Raw genomic sequence first — 19819 nt, 5'->3', positions numbered from 1 at the left:
CCCCATATTGGACACGTACAGACCCCCCATATTGGACATGTACAGATCCCCCATATTGGACATGTACAGACCCCCCATATTGGACATGTACAGTCCCTCATATTGGACATGTACAGACCCCCCATATTGGACATGTATAGATTCCCCATGTTGGACATGTACAGACCCCCATATTTGACATGTACAGACCCACCATATTGGACATGTACAGTCCCTCATATTGGATATGTACAGACCCCCCATTTTGGAAATGTACCGTCCCCCATTTTGGACATGTACAGTCCCCCATATTGAACATGTACAGACCCCCCATATTGGACATGTACAGACCCCATATTGGACATGTACAGACCCCATATTGGACATATATAGATCCCCCATATTGGACATGTACAGTCCCCCATATTGGACATGTACAGACCCCCCATATTGGACATGTACAGTCCCCCATATTGGACATGTACAGACCCCCCATATTGGACATTTACAGACCCCCCATATTGGACATGTACAGTCCCCCATATTGGACATGTACAGATCCCCCATATTGGACATATACAGGCCCCCCATATTGGACATGTACAGACCCCCCATATTGGACATGTACAGTCCCCCATATTGAACATGTATAGATCACCCATATTGGACATGTACAGTCCCTCATATTGGACATGTACAGATCCCCCATATTGGACATGTAGAGACCCCCCAGTTTGGACATGTACAGACCCCCCCATATTGGTCATGTATAGATTCCCCATATTGGACATGTACAGACTTCCATATTGGACATGTACAGTCCCCCATATTGGACATGTACAGTCCCTCATATTGGACATGTACAGATCCCCCATATTGGACATGTAGAGACCCCCCAGTTTAGACATGTACAGACCCCCCCATATTGGTCATGTATAGATTCCCCATATTGGACATGTACAGACCTCCATATTGGACATGTACAGTCCCTCATATTGGACATGTACAGACCCCCCATTTTGGAAATGTTCAGTCCCCAATATTGGACATGTACAGACCCCCCATATTGAACATGTACAGACCCCCATATTGGACATGAACAGTCTCCCATATTGGACATGTAAAGACTCCCCATATTGGACATGTACAGTCCCATATATTAGACATGTACAGACCCCCCATATTGGACATGTACAGTCACCCATATTGGACATGTACAGACCCCCCATATTGGACATGTACAGACCCCATATTGGACATGTATAGATCCCCCATATTGGACATGTATAGATCCCCCATATTGGACATGTACATACCCCCCCATAGTGGACATGTACAGACCCCCATATTGGACATGTGCGGATTCCCCCATATTGGACATGTACAGACCGCCCATATTGGACATGTACAGACCCCCATATTGGACATGTACAGGCCCCCCATATTGGACATGTATAGATCCCCATATTGGACATGTACAGACCCCCATATTGGACATGTACAGACCCCCCCCCCATATTGGACATGTACAGACCCCCATATTGGACATGTACAGTCCCCCATATTGGACATGTACAGACCCCCATATTGGACATGTACAGACCCCCCATATTGGACATGTATAGATCCCCCATATTGGACATGTACAGACCCCCCATATTGGACATGTACAGTCCCTCATATTGGACATGTACAGACCCCCCATATTGGACATTTATAGATCCCCATATTGGACATGTACAGACCCCCCATATTGGACATGTATAGATTCCCCATGTTGGACATGTACAGTCCCATATATTAGACATGTACAGACCCCCCATATTGGACATGTAGAGACCCCCCAGTTTGGACATGTACAGACCCCCCCATATTGGTCATGTATAGATTCCCCATATTGGACATGTACAGACCTCCATATTGGACATGTACAGTCCCCCATATTGGACATGTACAGTCCCTCATATTGGACATGTACAGATCCCCCATATTGGACATGTAGAGACCCCCCAGTTTGGACATGTACAGACCCCCCCATATTGGTCATGTATAGATTCCCCATATTGGACATGTACAGACCTCCATATTGGACATGTACAGTCCCTCATATTGGACATGTACAGACCCCCCATTTTGGAAATGTTCAGTCCCCAATATTGGACATGTACAGACCCCCCATATTGAACATGTACAGACCCCCATATTGGACATAAACAGTCTCCCATATTGGACATGTAAAGACTCCCCATATTGGACATGTACAGTCCCCCATATTGGACATGTACAGTCCCCCATATTGGACATGTACAGTACCCCATATCGGACATGTATAGATCCCCCATATTGGACATGTACAGTCCCATATATTAGACATGTACAGACCCCCAATATTGGACATGTACAGTCACCCATATTGGACATGTACAGACCCCCCATATTGGACATGTACAGACCCCATATTGGACATGTATAGATCCCCCATATTGGACATGTATAGATCCCCCATATTGGACATGTACATACCCCCCCATAGTGGACATGTACAGACCCCCATATTGGACATGTGCGGATTCCCCCATATTGGACATGTACAGACCGCCCATATTGGACATGTACAGACCCCCATATTGGACATGTACAGGCCCCCCATATTGGACATGTATAGATCCCCATATTGGACATGTACAGACCCCCATATTGGACATGTACAGACCCCCCGCCCCATATTGGACATGTACAGACCCCCATATTGGACATGTACAGTCCCCCATATTGGACATGTACAGACCCCCATATTGGACATGTACAGACCCCCCATATTGGACATGTATAGATCCCCCATATTGGACATGTACAGACCCCCCATATTGGACATGTACAGTCCCTCATATTGGACATGTACAGACCCCCCATATTGGACATTTATAGATCCCCATATTGGACATGTACAGACCCCCCATATTGGACATGTATAGATTCCCCATGTTGGACATGTACAGTCCCATATATTAGACATGTACAGACCCCCCATATTGGACATGTACAGACCCCCCATATTGGCCATGTACAGACCCCATATTGGACATGTATAGATCCCCCATATTGGACATGTACAGTCCCCCATATTGGACATGTACAGTCCCCCATATTAGATATGTACAGACTCCCCATATTGGACATGTACAGTCCCCCATATTGGACATGTACAGACCCCCCATATTGGACATGTACAGACCCCCCATATTGGACATGTATAGATCAGCCATATTGGACATGTACATACCCCCCCATAGTGGACATGTATAGATCCCCCATAGTGGACATGTACAGACCCCCATATTGGACATGTGCGGATTCCCCCATATTGGACATGTACAGACCGCCCATATTGGACATGTACAGACCCCCCATATTGTACATGTACAGTCCCTCATATTGGACATGTACTGACCCCCCATATTGGACATGTACAGACCTCCATATTGGACATGCATAGATCCCCCATATTGGACATGTACAGTCCCTCATATTGGACATGTACAGACCCCCCATATTGGACATGTAGAGACCCCCCAGTTTGGACATGTACAGACCCCCACATATTGGTCATGTATAGATTCCCCATATTGGACATGTACAGACCCCCATATTGGACATGTACAGTCCCTCATATTGGACATGTACAGACCCCCCATTTTGGAAATGTACAGTCCCCCATATTGGACATGTACAGACTCCCATATTGAACATATACAGACCCCCATATTGGACATGAACAGTTCCCCATATTGGACATGTAAAGACTCCCCATATTGGACATGTACAGTCTCCCATATTGGACATGTACAGTCCCCCATATTGGACATGTACAGACCCCCCCATATTGGACATGTATAGACCCCATATTGGACATGTATAGATCCCCCATATTGGACATGTACAGTCCCCCATATTAAACATGTATAGACCCCCCATATTGGACATGTATAGACCCCCCATATTGGACATGTATAGATCCCCCATATTGTACATGTACAAACCTCCATATTGGACGTGTATAGACCCCCCATATTGGACATGTATAGATCCCCCATATTGTACATGTACAAACCTCCATATTGGACATGTATAGATCCCCCATATTGGACATGTACAGACCCCCCATATTGGACATGTATAGATCCCCCATATTGGACATGTATAGATACCCCACATTGGACTTGTACAGACCCCCATATTGGACACATATGTATCCCCCATATTGAACATGTAGAGACCCCCATATTGCATATTTACAGTATAGATCTCCCATAATTGACATGAATAGATCCCTATATTGGACATGTACAGACCCCCATATTGGACATGTTCAGACCCCCCATATTGGACATGTACAGACCCCCCCATAGTGGACATGTATAGATCCCCAATATTGGACATGTATAGATCCCCCATATTGGATATGTACAGACCCCCATATTGGACATGTACAGACCCCCCCATATTGGACATGTATAAATCCCCATATTGGACATGTACAGACCCCCCCCATATTGGACATGTACAGACCCCCCATATTGGACATGTACAGACCCCTATATTGGACATTTATAGCTCCCCATATTGGACATGTACAGTCCCCCATATTGGACATGTACAGACCCCCCATATTGGACATGTATAGATCCCCCATATTGGACATGTATAGATCCCCCATATTGGACATGTACAGACCCCTCATATTGTACATGTACAGTCCCTCATATTGGACATGTACAGATCCCCCATATTGGACATATACAGACCCCCCATATTGGACATGTATAGATTCCCCCATATTGGACATGTACAGACCTCCATATTGGACATGTACAGTCCCCCATATTGGACATGTACAGTCCCTCATATTGGACATGTACAGATCCCCCATATTGGACATGTAGAGACCCCCCAGTTTGGACATGTACAGACCCTCCCATATTGGTCATGTATAGATTCCCCATATTGGACATGTACAGACCTCCATATTGGACATGTACAGTCCCCCATATTGGACATGTACAGTCCCTCATATTGGACATGTACAGATCCCCCATATTGGACATGTAGAGACCCCCCAGTTTGGACATGTACAGACCCCCCATATTGGTCATGTATAGATTCCCCATATTGGACATGTACAAACCTCCATATTGGACATGTACAGTCCCTCATATTGGACATGTACAGACCCCCCATTTTGGAAATGTACAGTCCCCCATATTGGATATGTACAGACCCCCATATTGAACATGTACAGACCCCCATATTGGACATGAACAGTCCCCCATATTGGACATGTACAGTCCCCCATATTGGACATGTACAGGACCCCATATTGGACATGTATAGATCCCCCATATTGGACATGTACAGTCCCATTTATTAGACATGTACAGACCCCCCATATTGGACATGTACAGTCCCCCATATTGGACATGTACAGACCCCCCATATTGGACATGTACAGACCCCATATTGGACATGTATAGATCCCCCATATTGGACATGTACAGTCCCCCATATTAGACATGTACAGACTCCCCATATTGGACATGTACATTCCCCCATATCGGACATGTACAGACCCCCATATTGGACATGTACAGACCCCCCATATTGGACATGTACAGACCCCCCATATTGGACATGTATAGATCCCCCATATTGGACATGTACATACCCCCCCATAGTGGACATGTACAGACCCCCATATTGGACATGTGCGGATTCCCCCATATTGGACATGTACAGACCGCCCATTTTGGACATGTACAGACCCCCATATTGGACATGTACAGGCCCCCCATATTGGACATGTATAGATCCCCATATTGGACATGTACAGACCCCCATATTGGACATGTACAGACCCCCCCCCCATATTGGACATATACAGACCCCCATATTGGACATTTATAGCTCCCCATATTGGACATGTACAGTCCCCCATATTGGACATGTACAGACCCCCATATTGGACATGTACAGACCCCCCCATATTGGACATGTATAGATCCCCCATATTGGACATGTACAGACCCCCCATATTGGACATGTACAGTCCCTCATATTGGACATGTACAGACCCCCCATATTGGACATTTATAGATCCCCATATTGGACATGTACAGACCCCCCATATTGGACATGTATAGATTCCCCATGTTGGACATGTACAGTCCCATATATTAGACATGTACAGACCCCTCATATTGGACATGTACAGACCCCCCATATTGGACATGTACAGACCCCCCATATTGGACATGTACAGACCCCATATTGGACATGTATAGATCCCCCATATTGGACATGTACAGTCCCCCATATTAGACATGTACAGACTCCCCATATTGGACATGTACAGTCCCCCATATTGGACATATACAGACCCCCATATTGGACATGTACAGACCCCCCATATTGGACATGTACAGACCCCCCATATTGGACATGTATAGATCCCCCATATTGGACATGTACATACCCCCCCATAGTGGACATGTATAGATCCCCCATAGTGGACATGTACAGACCCCCATATTGGACATGTACATACCCCCCCATAGTGGACATGTATAGATCCCCCATATTGGACATGTACAGACCGCCCATATTGGACATGTACATACCCCCATATTGGACATGTACAGGCCCCCCATATTGGACATGTATAGATCCCCATATTGGACATGTACAGACCCCCCATATTGGACATGTACAGACCCCCCCCCCATATTGGACATGTACAGACCCCCATATTGGACATTTATAGCTCCCCATATTGGACATGTACTGTCCACCATATTGGACATGTACAGACCCCCATATTGGACATGTACAGACTCCCCATATTGGACATGTATAGATCCCCCATATTGGACATGTACAGACCCCCCATATTGGACATGTACAGTCCCTCATATTGGACATGTACAGACCCCCCATATTGGACGTGTATAGAGCCCCCATATTGGACATGTACAAACACCCATATTGGACATGTATAGATCCCCCATATTGGACATGTACAGACCCCCCATATTGGACATGTATAGATCCCCCATATTGGACAAGTATAGATACCCCATATTGGACTTGTACAGACCCCCATATTGGACACATATGTATCCCCCATATTGAACATGTAGAGACCCCCATATTGCATATTTACAGTATAGATCTCCCATAATTGACATGAATAGATCCCTATATTGGACATGTACAGACCCCCATATTGGACATGTTCAGACCCCCCATATTGGACATGTACAGACCCCTCCATAGTGGACATATATAGATCCCCCATATTGGACATGTATAGATCCCCCATATTGGATATGTACAGACCCCCATATTGGACATGTACAGACCCCCCCATATTGGACATGTATAGATCCCCATATTGGACATGTACAGACCCCCCCATATTGGACATGTACAGACCCCCCATATTGGACATGTACAGACCCCCATATTGGACATTTATAGCTCCCCATATTGGACATGTACAGTCCCCCATATTGGACATGTACAGACCCCCCATATTGGACATGTATAGATCCCCCATATTGGACATGTACAGACCCCTCATATTGTACATGTACAGTCCCTCATATTGGACATATACAGACCCCCCATATTGGACATGTATAGATTCCCCCATATTGGACATGTACAGACCTCCATATTGGACATGTACAGTCCCCCATATTGGACATGTACAGTCCCTCATATTGGACATGTACAGATCCCCCATATTGGACATGTAGAGACCCCCCAGTTTGGACATGTACAGACCCCCACATATTGGTCATGTATAGATTCCCCATATTGGACATGTACAGACCTCCATATTGGACATGTACAGTCCCCCATATTGGACATGTACAGTCCCTCATATTGGACATGTACAGATCCCCCATATTGGACATGTAGAGACTAGTGTTGAGCCACCCCCGTAGTGTTCGAGTTCGGTTCGGTTCGTCGAACACCCGTGTGTTCGCCGAACTGTTCGTCGAACTGTTCGTCGAACACCTTCGAACACCGTTAAAACCAATGGCAGGCAAACAAAAACACATAGAAACACATAGAAAACACCTTCAAAGGTGTCCAAAAGCTGACAAACTGCTCAGAAGACACAACTAACACATGGAAAAGTGACAAGTACATATAGTCATGCGAAAAGAAAAGAGGTGGAGGAGTAAAAGGAGGGGGAGACACAGATATAGGCATGTCATGCCCTTCTAAAATCCAAAAAGTGAGAAGCCGAGACGGCCAGTCCGCTCCTGCCCGTGCCACCTCCGTGTCGCCGGGTTTGTGCCAGAGCCGCGGTGAACCCTGACAGCCAGCCCCCCTCTCCCAATACTGGTGCCTGTCCGCTGGTGGGTCGAGAGAGCCCCCCTGTGGTGGAGGCAGCTCTAAGCTTTTTAATTTAAATTGTCCCTCTAATTTGAATGAATACACTTTAAATCCATTTACAAGGATCTATTGGAGGGCAAGTCTCATGCCAGCAGCCGCGTAATTCCAGCTCCAGTAGCGTCCACTAAAGCTGCTGCAGTTAAAAAGCTTTTATAAGGATCGAGCTCGGCTGTCCACCGCAAGGCATCCTAGTGCCAGTCCCAGCCCCTATGCCTTGGGGTGCCTCCTGATGCTCTTCACTAAGTATCCCGTGGTCCCGAAGCATTTCCTTTGAAAAAATTAAGTGTCCAAACTACAGGTGGTGTAGCTTGCTTAACAGCCGGGATAATCCGCTGACTAGCAGACACTGCTACTAGGCACAAAGTATTTCCTGGGCTAGATGCAGTTAAAAATTTGTAAGTAGATACTCTCGTTGGATGCTGAGAAAGCATTCCATAGAGTCTCCTGGCACGCCATATATGATTCTCTTAAAAAGCTTGGGGTAGGGGTCTAGGGGACCCTTTTATAGCCAAAATCACGGCCCTGTATCACAATACGTCACCTAGGCTGAAGATAAATGGAACTGTAGCACCGAGGGCTCGGTTGCTACAGACGTATTGCACCTCACCCAGAGGTGTGATATCTCACTCTCAGATAAGGATGGAGTGTGGATCAGGACCCGACACCTGCATGCATTACACCACATTGCCGTGGGGCAGGGCGACCAATATGCCCCTGAGATGGGCACGACAGTCCCTGTCCCTGGCTGGAGTGGGGGGAGGGAACACTGAGGAAGGGGAACCCTGCAGTGCAGGAGCAGGGAGGAACCAGTTCCTGGGTGCATTGAGAAGGGAGTATAAAAGGTGGGCACCATCTTAGTTCAGTGCAGAGAAGTCTGAGCAGAAGTGGCAGGGAGCAGGGGCTCTGCATGAGCTCTGCTCCGGAGGCGGGCCTAGTAACAGAGGCCCAGGCCTGCAAGAGGGAGAAGGAAGGAAGAGGAGCGGAGAAGGCTCCAGGAACGAGGAATGAAGGGATCCCAGGGGTGCGGACGGGCGAGTCGCCACCGCACGCCCGAATCCACCTGCGTGGAGGGGTCAGGCCAAAGGGGGAGACCGGTCCCCGAACTAGTGGAGGCAGGAAACGACCCTCAGCTAGAAACCGGAGGCTCTGACATTTTATGTGGCGCAGCCCCTTGCTCCACCCGCTAGGAAGGCACCACATAGGGTCAGGGAAACTGGCGCCAAGCTTACCAAGAGGAGGCCCGAGGCAGCCGGACAGAAGTGTTGGTAAGAAAGGCCAGACAAAGGACACACAAAGGGGGTCCTGTGAAGCGCTCCAAAGTTATCTGGGAGTTGTCTGAGCCCCTCACCTGGTGAGCACAGTACGACGTGGGCAGCCGTTACCTGCAGACGTGGTCTGGATAATAAGAACTGTGAGTAAAGGCCCTGGACTGCATCACTGACTCCGTGTCGTTACTGCTGCTGCCCTGTACCATCACCCCCATCCTCCGCATACACTGCCCTGAGGCTATACTCCTCCCGTGGGGAGTTATGCTACGCTCTGCTGCACCCACAACACCAGCCTTAGCGGTCTGCCCTGTAGCGGCGGTTCACTCTGACCGCAATCCACGGGTGGCGTAGTCGGACATTTAAACATGAAATCCACATAAATAGTTCCGCCACTGGTTTGACTGCCCTGAGCCACGGAACCGGGTCGCCGCCACGAAGACTACAACCACCAGCATCCACCAAAAAGGGTCCGGCTCCGGGTGTCCCAAGGCCCAGGGGGTGCGTCAGAACATTTTCATCACCTTTCACAATCACCAATGGGACAAGGCAGGGATGTCCTCTGTCCCCTCTCTTATACATCCTAGTGACGGAGCACCTGCTCTCATCAATTCGCCATAACCCCAATATTAGGTGGATTGAGGTGGGAGGCACCGAGTACAAGTGCTCTCTATTTGCTGATGATGTCCTAGTATATATCACTCAATCACATATATCCATCCCTGCTGTTATGGCTGAAATAGATCACTTTGTTACATGGTAAAATTTTAAAATCAATGCAGCGAAGTCTGAGGCCCTCGATGTCTCCCTCCCCAAATCCATATAGGATTCCATCCAGTCCAACTTTCCCTTTGCCTGGCCCTCACAGGGTATCAAATACTTAGGAATTCCTATTCATAGAGACCTCTCCCATCTATGTTATCTTAATTTTGGGCCCTTTATTGAACAACTCCATACAGACCACGGTTGGCAAGTTAGAACTGTAAGATTCACTACGTGAACCACTGGTGTTTTGTGGAAAAGCACATGTACACCGCGTTCCAAATTATTATGCAAAAAGTGTTTAGGAGTGATAAGGGAAGAATTTGTTTGTTTGTCAGTTAAGCTCATTGATGGTGATGTGTGTCAGGGCTCTTTATATCACTGTAAGCAATTGCAGACACCTGTGCTAATTAGTTTGGCAGGTGTGTCCAATGAAAGGCAAGACTACTTAAGAAGGCTGTCTCACATTATTAAGCAGCCTACATTTTCTGCCAAAATGGGAAAGAAAAAGGATGTGTCGGCTGCTGAGAAGCAACAAATTGTGGAGTGTTTAGGTCAAGGCATGACTACAATCAACATTGTGCGATGATCAGGATGAAGTGTCTTGGCAATCAAGAAGTATGTAGCTGATTCACAGTACACACGTGTGCGTGCTGATAAGGGCAAATTGAGGACTCTTTCCTACAGGCAATTACGTCAGGTTGAAAGAGCAGCGGCAAAAAAGCCTTGTCATAGCAGCAGACAAGTTTTTGAAGCTGCTTGTGCCTCCAACGTCCCCCGAACAACAAGATGCAGGGTCCTTCAGAGGTTTGCAGCTGTGCATATGCCATCCTGTCGACCTCCTCTATCCACTTCACACAAGCAGAAACGGCTCCAGTGGGCCAAACATTACATGAAGACTGATTTCAAAACTGTTTTGTTCACGGATGAGTGCCGTGCAGCGCTCGATGGTCCAGATGAATGGAGTGGAGGATGGCTGGTTGATGGACACCCCACGCAAACACGGCTACAGCGCCAACAAGGAGGAGGTGGAGTAATGTTTTGGGCTGGAATCATGGGGAGAGAGATTGTCGGCCCCTTTAGGATCCCTGAAGGCGCTAAAGATGAACTCCATAATGTATGTGGATTTTCTCAAACAGCATTTCCTGCCATGGTTCAAGAAGAAGAACCGTGTATTTCACAGCAAGATCATTTTTCTGCATGATAATGCACCATCTCATGCTGCACATAAAACATCTGCATCTCTGGCTGATATGGGCATAAAAGGGGACAAACTTATGGTGTGACCCCCATGCTCCCCTGACCTCTACCCCATTCAGAACCTTTGGAGCATCATTAAAAGGAGTGTCTATGATGGCGGGAGGCAGTTCACATCTAAGCAACAGCTCTGGGAGGGTATTCTGTCCTCATGCAAAACAATTGAAGCAGAAACCATCCAAAACCTGACAAATTCAATGGACGAGAGAGTTCAGAAGCTCCTTTCGAACAAGGGGTCCTATGTGAAAATGTAACATCACCTAGAATAAAGTTTTGAGTTGAAAACTGTTTGATTTCAGTTTCTAACAACCTGCTAATGCTTATAATTTCAAAAATGACCATTTTTTTGGTCTTTATTAAAATGAAAAGGTTGATCGAAAAGTTTGGGGGATCTAAGAGTGTGGCAACCCAGTAGTCATGATTACTTCGAATTCTGACAATATGAGGGTCATGCTGCAGGTAGTGCAGCAAGAAGGCACTTATGTGTCTTGCGCATCTCGGAGCCCCAAAATTATTTTCCGGGCTAGATGCAGCTAAAAATTATTTTTAATTTTAAATCTGGTGAAGCTTATTATAGATGGCCTAATAGGATCAGTGCTGCACACTGCTACAAAGCCCAAATTATTTTCCAGTCAAGATACAGATAAACATGATTAGTAATTTGAAAGCTTAAAACGGTTGGTAGGGTGATTTTAACCAATCATCAAGCTTTTACTCTCCCCAGGATGACACAGGGGTAGAAAAGTCGTTTCGGATCCATGATTTGTTCATCTTTATGAACGTGAGTCTGTCTACATTATCAGTGGAGAGCCGCGTGCGCTTATCTGTCAGCACACCACCAGCAGCGCTGAACACACGTTCAGACAGAACGCTGGCTGCGGGGCATGACAAGATCTCCAAGGCGTAAGTGGCTAGCTCCGGCCATTTATCCAGATTGGAAGCCCAAAAAAAGCAAGGGTCCAGTGACACAGTCGTGGCTTCAATGTTTACTTGGAGATACTCCTGTACCATCGTCTCTAGGCGTTGACTATGTGTCAGACTTCTTGTCTCCTGTGGCCTTGCAAAGGATGGGCTAAAAAAGTGGTGAAATGATTCCGCAAAATTGATGTTACCAGCAGATACTGTGGTTCTGTTACGGTTTGAGTGCTGAACACTTGACGGTCCCACGGTTGGCAAGTTGGAACTGTGAGATTCACTACGTGCACCACTGGTATTTTGTGGAAAAGCACATGTAAGATTCTGCAACAGTCTCTGCTGATACTCCTGCATGCGTGCATCCCTTTCTATGGCAGGAATAATTTCTGCAAATTTACTTTTGTACCGGGGATCTAACAGTGTGGCAACCCAGTAGTCAGGATTATTTCTAATTCTCACAATTCGAGGGTCATGTTGCAGGTAGTGCAGCAAGAAGGCACTCATGTGTGTTGCGCATCCAGGAGCACCAAGTCCCTGTTGTGTTGGTGGCGAGGTAACAATCATGCTTCCTTCCTCTGTCCTCTCCCCCCAACCTCGCACAACAGAAATGTGATCAAGGTCTCCCTCATCTGATGAGTCTTCCATCAGTTCGTCCTCCACTTCTTCCTGGGCTCCTGCACCTTCCTCACTAGTTTGGCTGCTACCATGCGCCCTGGTAAAACCATCTCCCCCACCCTCACATGCCTGCCGCCTTGGTGCTGCCGACCGTCTGGACCTTGCAGATGTTAGCCCTTCCGCATACAACTCCTCCTCCTCTACTTCCTCCACCTCCTCTTGTGCCACCACCTGACTCCGAATTCTGTTTAACATGTGCTCCAGCATGTAAATCACCGGAATAGTCATGCTGATAATGGCATCGTCAGCACTAAACATCTTCGTCGCCATTTCAAAACTGTGCAGAAGGGTGCATAGGTTCCTGATCTGAGACCACTCCTCCAGCGTGATTTGCCCCACCTCTGAATCTCGTTGGCCCAGGCTATACGTCAGAACGTATTGCACCAGGGCTTGTCGGTGCTGCCACAGTCGCTGCAACATGTGCAGAGTTGAATTCCACCGGGTAGGCACATCGCATTTTAGCCAGTGAAGTGGCAGGCCCAACGACTTCTGTAGAGATGTAAGTCGCTGAGCTGCGGGATGCGAACGGCGGAAGTGAGCACACAGCGACCGTGCCCTCTGCAGAAGGCCATCTAGTCTGGGATAGTGGGCTAAAAATTGCTGGACAACCAGGTTCAACACGTGAGCCATACAAGGCACGTGTGTGACATTGCCCCGGCGAAGGGCCGCACCCAGGTTTGCAGCATTGTCGCACACGGCCTTCCCTGGTTTCAGGTCCAGTGGAGACAACCATTCATGAAATTGGTTCTCCAGAGCTGACCACAACTCCTCAGCTGTGTGACTCACATTTCCCAGACATTTCAATGTAAAAACCGCCTGATGACGTTGAGCCCTACTGCCAGCATAGTAAGGAGGTGTGCAGGATCCCTTCTGCGCAGTTAGAAAGCTTGTGGCATGACCAGACAGGCTTTGGGTGCAGGTGGAAGACCGAGAGGAGGTTGAGGAGGCAGAAGCAGTGGAGGAACTTTGACATAAAGAGGATTGACGCACAACTCGTGGGGACGGCAAGACTTGGACAGCAGCCCCTTGTCCTGCTGTCACCATAGTTACCCAGTGCCCAGTCAGCGACATGTAACGCCCCTGTCCATGCCTACTCGTCCAAGTGTCTGTGGTGAAATGCACCCTGTCACACACAGAGTTTATCAAAGAAGCGGTGATGTTGTGTGCGACATGCTGGTGGAGCGCAGGCACACCTTTCTTTGAGAAGTAGTGCCGACTGGGCATCTGGTACTGGGGCACTGCGACGGACATAAGGTCTCGAAAATCCTCTGTGTCCACCAGGCGGAAAGGCAGCATTTCTGTAGCCAAGAGCTTGCAGATGGTGAAATTCAACCTCTTAGCTTTCTCATGGCTAGGAGGAAATGGTCTTTTACTTGTCCACATCTGAGGGACCGAGGGCTGGCTATTGTGCTTAGACGGGGTTGATAAGGGTGTCCCCGGCAAACTGCCGGTCTGTGAGGAAGATGCAGGCGGACATGTTAGGTTGCCTTGATCCAAAGGTGGTGCTATCGATGTCGGACAGCGCTCAACACCAGCTGGTGTTACCACCTCCAAAGAAAATGATGACCTGCCAATCACGCTGGCTGTTGCGGGTAAAGAGGTGGCAGGTCTGCGCCCCAAAACAGGTGTGACTGCTGTCCCCCCAGTCACAGAGGATGAAGAGGCCGCGGATGCACAAGATATGGCAGACGGTGGTTGGCCCGGCCGGCTAGGCCGCATTGTAGCACACTGAGCTTCCCACTGCAACTTATGCTTCATGTCCATGTGCCGGTTCATGCATGAAGTACTCAAACTATGTATTTTTTGGCCTCTACTTAGCTTTTGCTGACAAATGTTACAGATAACACGAGTTGGGTCATCTTTATCGATCTGAAAAAATGCCCAGGCTATGCAAGGCTTAGCACCCATGCGACCTGAAGAGCCACCACGACTTGTGGTGAGAGGCAGAGTTGTGTTTGAGGATGCAGTTGTTGACGTGCTTCCAGTACTACGTCTCTGTCCAGGAAGGCGCAACCTGACCTCGTCGTCACTAGCATCTTCCTCCACCTCCTCTGCTGACCTCATCTCTTGGCTGACTGTGGGTTGACAGTAAGTGGGATCTCCGACCTCATCATCATCACCCTGTGCGTTATCACACCCGTCGTCCTCAGAGCCAACCTGTTCCTGCCCTGACAAAAAACTATAGTTGCTCCAATCAGGTATTTGAGTCTTATCATCGTCTTCCTCATTGTCTCCACCAACAGGAGTTACAGTTTGGGAATGAGGGTCTACATTATGGTCAGAACCTTCTGCGTCTGGTCCTGGATCCGACTCATAAAGATTCTGGGCATCAGTGCAGATCATTTCCTCGTCTGGATTCACAGAAGCGCTGGAGTCGACCTCTGATTCCCAGGCTATAGTATGAGTAAACAGCTCTGCAGACTCAACCATCTGTTCTACCTCATACTCAGACGGGCAGCTGGAGATTTGGGAGCTGTGAGGAAGCAAGTGCGATTTGGGTGACACCTTTGAGGACTGGAGTATTTGTGATGTTGAAGTTGATGTGGAGGAGAGCCCACTTAAAGGAGCACTTGATATCCGTTGAAGCACCTGCTGTTTTTGTGCCTCATCTGGAATTTGTAGCGATTGGCGTGGCCGTAAGAAAGGGATCTTATCACATTGTCCGCTAAAAGAAGTAGACATTTTAGTTTGGCTGGAAGATGGTCTTTCTTCTGCACCTACCCCACGGACACAACCTTTTTTCCCCTTCCCAACACGCCTATTCCCCTTTCCACCAGCAGCAGGCCTTTTTCCACTCATTTTGGTGGTTAACTAATTCACAACTCTGGAGTTGTTTGCACAAAAAAACAATGGATGGTAACCGAGCAGAGCTGAGTGGCCAAACTGTGGTATTAGGCCAAAACTATTGGCTGGGCTAGATGCAGAAAAAAATTATTTTTAATTTGCAACCTGATGGAGGTCAGTATAGATGGACTAATAGAACAAGTCCCACACACTGCTAGAAGCCCAAATATTTTTTCAGAGCTAGATGCAGAAAAAAATTATTTTTAATTTGCAACCTGATGGAGCTCAGTATAGATGGACTAATAGACCAAGTCCCACACACTGCTAGAAGCCCAAATATTTTTTCAGAGCTAGATGCAGAAAAAAATTATTTTTAATTTGCAACCTGATGGAGGTCAGTATAGATGGACTAATAGAACAAGTCCCACACGCTGCTAGAAGCCCAAATATTTTTTCAGAGATAAATGAAGAAAAAAATTATTTTTAATTTGCAACCTGATGGAGGTCAGTATAGATGGACTAATAGACCAAGTCCCACACACTGCTAGAAGCCCAAATATTTTTTCAGAGCTAGATGCAGAAAAAAATTATTTTTAATTTGCAACCTGATGGAGGTCAGTATAGATGGACTAATAGACCAAGTCCCACACACTGCTAGAAGCCCAAATATTTTTTCAGAGCTAGATGCAGAAAAAAATTATTTTTAATTTGCAACCTGATGGAGCTCAGTATAGATGGACTAATAGACCAAGTCCCACACACTGCTAGAAGCCCAAATATTTTTTCAGAGCTAGATGCAGAAAAAAATTATTTTTAATTTGCAACCTGATGGAGGTCAGTATAGATGGACTAATAGAACAAGTCCCACACGCTGCTAGAAGCCCAAATATTTTTTCAGAGATAAATGAAGAAAAAAATTATTTTTAATTTGCAACCTGATGGAGGTCAGTATAGATGGACTAATAGACCAAGTCCCACACACCGCTAGAAGCCCAAATATTTTTTCAGAGCTAGATGCAGAAAAAAATTATTTTTAATTTGCAACCTGATGGAGGTCAGTATAGATGGACTAATAGACCAAGTCCCACACACTGCTAGAAGCCCAAATATTTTTTCAGAGCTAGATGCAGAAAAAAATTATTTTTAATTTGCAACCTGATGGAGGTCAGTATAGATGGACTAATAGACCAAGTCCCACACACTGCTAGAAGCCCAAATATTTTTTCAGAGCTAGATGCAGAAAAAAATTATTTTTAATTTGCAACCTGATGGAGGTCAGTATAGATGGACTAATAGACCAAGTCCCACACACTGCTAGAAGCCCAAATATTTTTTCAGAGCTAGATGCAGAAAAAAATTATTTTTAATTTGCAACCTGATGGAGGTCAGTATAGATGGACTAATAGACCAAGTCCCACACACTGCTAGAAGCCCAAATATTTTTTCAGAGCTAGATGCAGAAAAAAATTATTTTTAATTTGCAACCTGATGGAGGTCAGTATAGATGGACTAATAGAACAAGTCCCACACGCTGCTAGAAGCCCAAATATTTTTTCAGAGATAAATGAAGAAAAAAATTATTTTTAATTTGCAACCTGATGGAGGTCAGTATAGATGGACTAATAGACCAAGTCCCACACACCGCTAGAAGCCCAAATATTTTTTCAGAGCTAGATGCAGAAAAAAATTATTTTTAATTTGCAACCTGATGGAGGTCAGTATAGATGGACTAATAGACCAAGTCCCACACACTGCTAGAAGCCCAAATATTTTTTCAGAGCTAGATGCAGAAAAAAATTATTTTTAATTTGCAACCTGATGGAGGTCAGTATAGATGGACTAATAGACCAAGTCCCACACACTGCTAGAAGCCCAAATATTTTTTCAGAGCTAGATGCAGAAAAAAATTATTTTTAATTTGCAACCTGATGGAGGTCAGTATAGATGGACTAATAGACCAAGTCCCACACACCGCTAGAAGCCCAAATATTTTTTCAGAGCTAGATGCAGAAATTTTTTTTATTCAATTTGCAACCTGATGGAGGTCAGTATAGATGGACTAATAGACCAAGTCCCACACACTGCTAGAAGCCCAAACATTTTTTCAGAGCTAGATGCAGAAAAAAATTATTTTTAATTTGCAACCTGATGGAGGTCAGTATAGATGGACTAATAGACCAAGTCCCACACACAGCTAGAAGCCCAAATATTTTTTCAGAGCTAGATGCAGAAAAAAATTATTTTTAATTTGCAACCTGATGGAGGTCAGTATAGATGGACTAATAGACCAAGTCCCACACACCGCTAGAAGCCCAAATATTTTTTCAGAGCTAGATGCAGAAATTTTTTTTATTCAATTTGCAACCTGATGGAGGTCAGTATAGATGGACTAATAGACCAAGTCCCACACACTGCTAGAAGCCCAAACATTTTTTCAGAGCTAGATGCAGAAAAAAATTATTTTTAATTTGCAACCTGATGGAGGTCAGTATAGATGGACTAATAGACCAAGTCCCACACACAGCTAGAAGCCCAAATATTTTTTCAGAGCTAGATGCAGAAAAAAATTATATTCAATTTGCAACCTGATGGAGGTCAGTATAGATGGACTAATAGAATGATGCTATGCCCAAAAGATTTTACTTCACTAGGTGCAGTAAAAAAATTGGTATTCTATACACAGGTGGTATATCTTGCAACACAGATAGGCTACTCCACTGACTAACACACTCTGCAATAGGCCAAAAAGGATTAGCTTTGCTAGATTCAGCCAAATGCTGTGAAAAAAACTTGCACAGCACTGGCACAGACCTGCCTGGCAAAAACTGATAGGAACTGATGTAACCTAGTCCTGAAAAGGACTCCAATTACAATTAGTCTTTACTCCCACAACCTATCTATTTAAGAGCACAGACCTGCCTGATAAAAGTCGTAGGAAATGCTGTAACCTAGTCCTTAAAAGGACTGCAATCACAACTATTCCCTACTCCCAAGCTATCTGTATATTTGTGCGAAAATTGGCTTGAAATTAACAAGGTATAGCGCACACAGCAACAGCGGTGCCGTCTAACACGCAGCTGCAGCAGTGAGAAAATGGTGGCGACGGGGAAAATGGCTTGGTCTTATAGGGCAAGGACATGTGACATACACTGCCAATCACACATGCCCTTGCTTGTGTGAAAAAAAGCACTTCGCTCCGTGTGTGCGCTGCTGATAGGCTGACAGATTGCACCTCCCCACTGCAAATGCGGGAAAGAGAGAAAAAAATGGAGATCTTCATTGTTCCTGCAGAGATCCATCCCCTGCCCCTCCCCCCGCCCCGCTGTACACTCAAACTGCGTATTAACATTAATTTTCATCATTACTGAGAAAAAATCCAGTTATGATTTTGGTGCACGAACAGTTATCGAACATAACCTCGAACAGCCGAATTTTTCTCAAATTGTTCGTGTTCGCCGACCGGCTCGAACACCGCCCAAAACAGCTCGAATTTGAGATTGGCGAACAGTTCGAGTAGAACAACGCTCATCTCTAGTAGAGACCCCCCAGTTTGGACATGTACAGACCCCCCATATTGGTCATGTATAGATTCCCCATATTGGACATGTACAGACCTCCATATTGGACATGTACAGTCCCTCATATTGGACATGTACAGACCCCCCATTTTGGAAATGTACAGTCCCCCATATTAGATATGTACAGACCCCCCATATTGG

The sequence above is a fragment of the Phyllobates terribilis genome, unplaced genomic scaffold (assembly GCF_046119375.1).
Source record: "Phyllobates terribilis strain yellow unplaced genomic scaffold, ASM4611937v1 Scaffold_1__5_contigs__length_1240528914, whole genome shotgun sequence".
NCBI lineage: Eukaryota > Metazoa > Chordata > Amphibia > Anura > Dendrobatidae > Phyllobates > Phyllobates terribilis.
Note: the sequence above shows the minus strand (reverse complement) of the source record.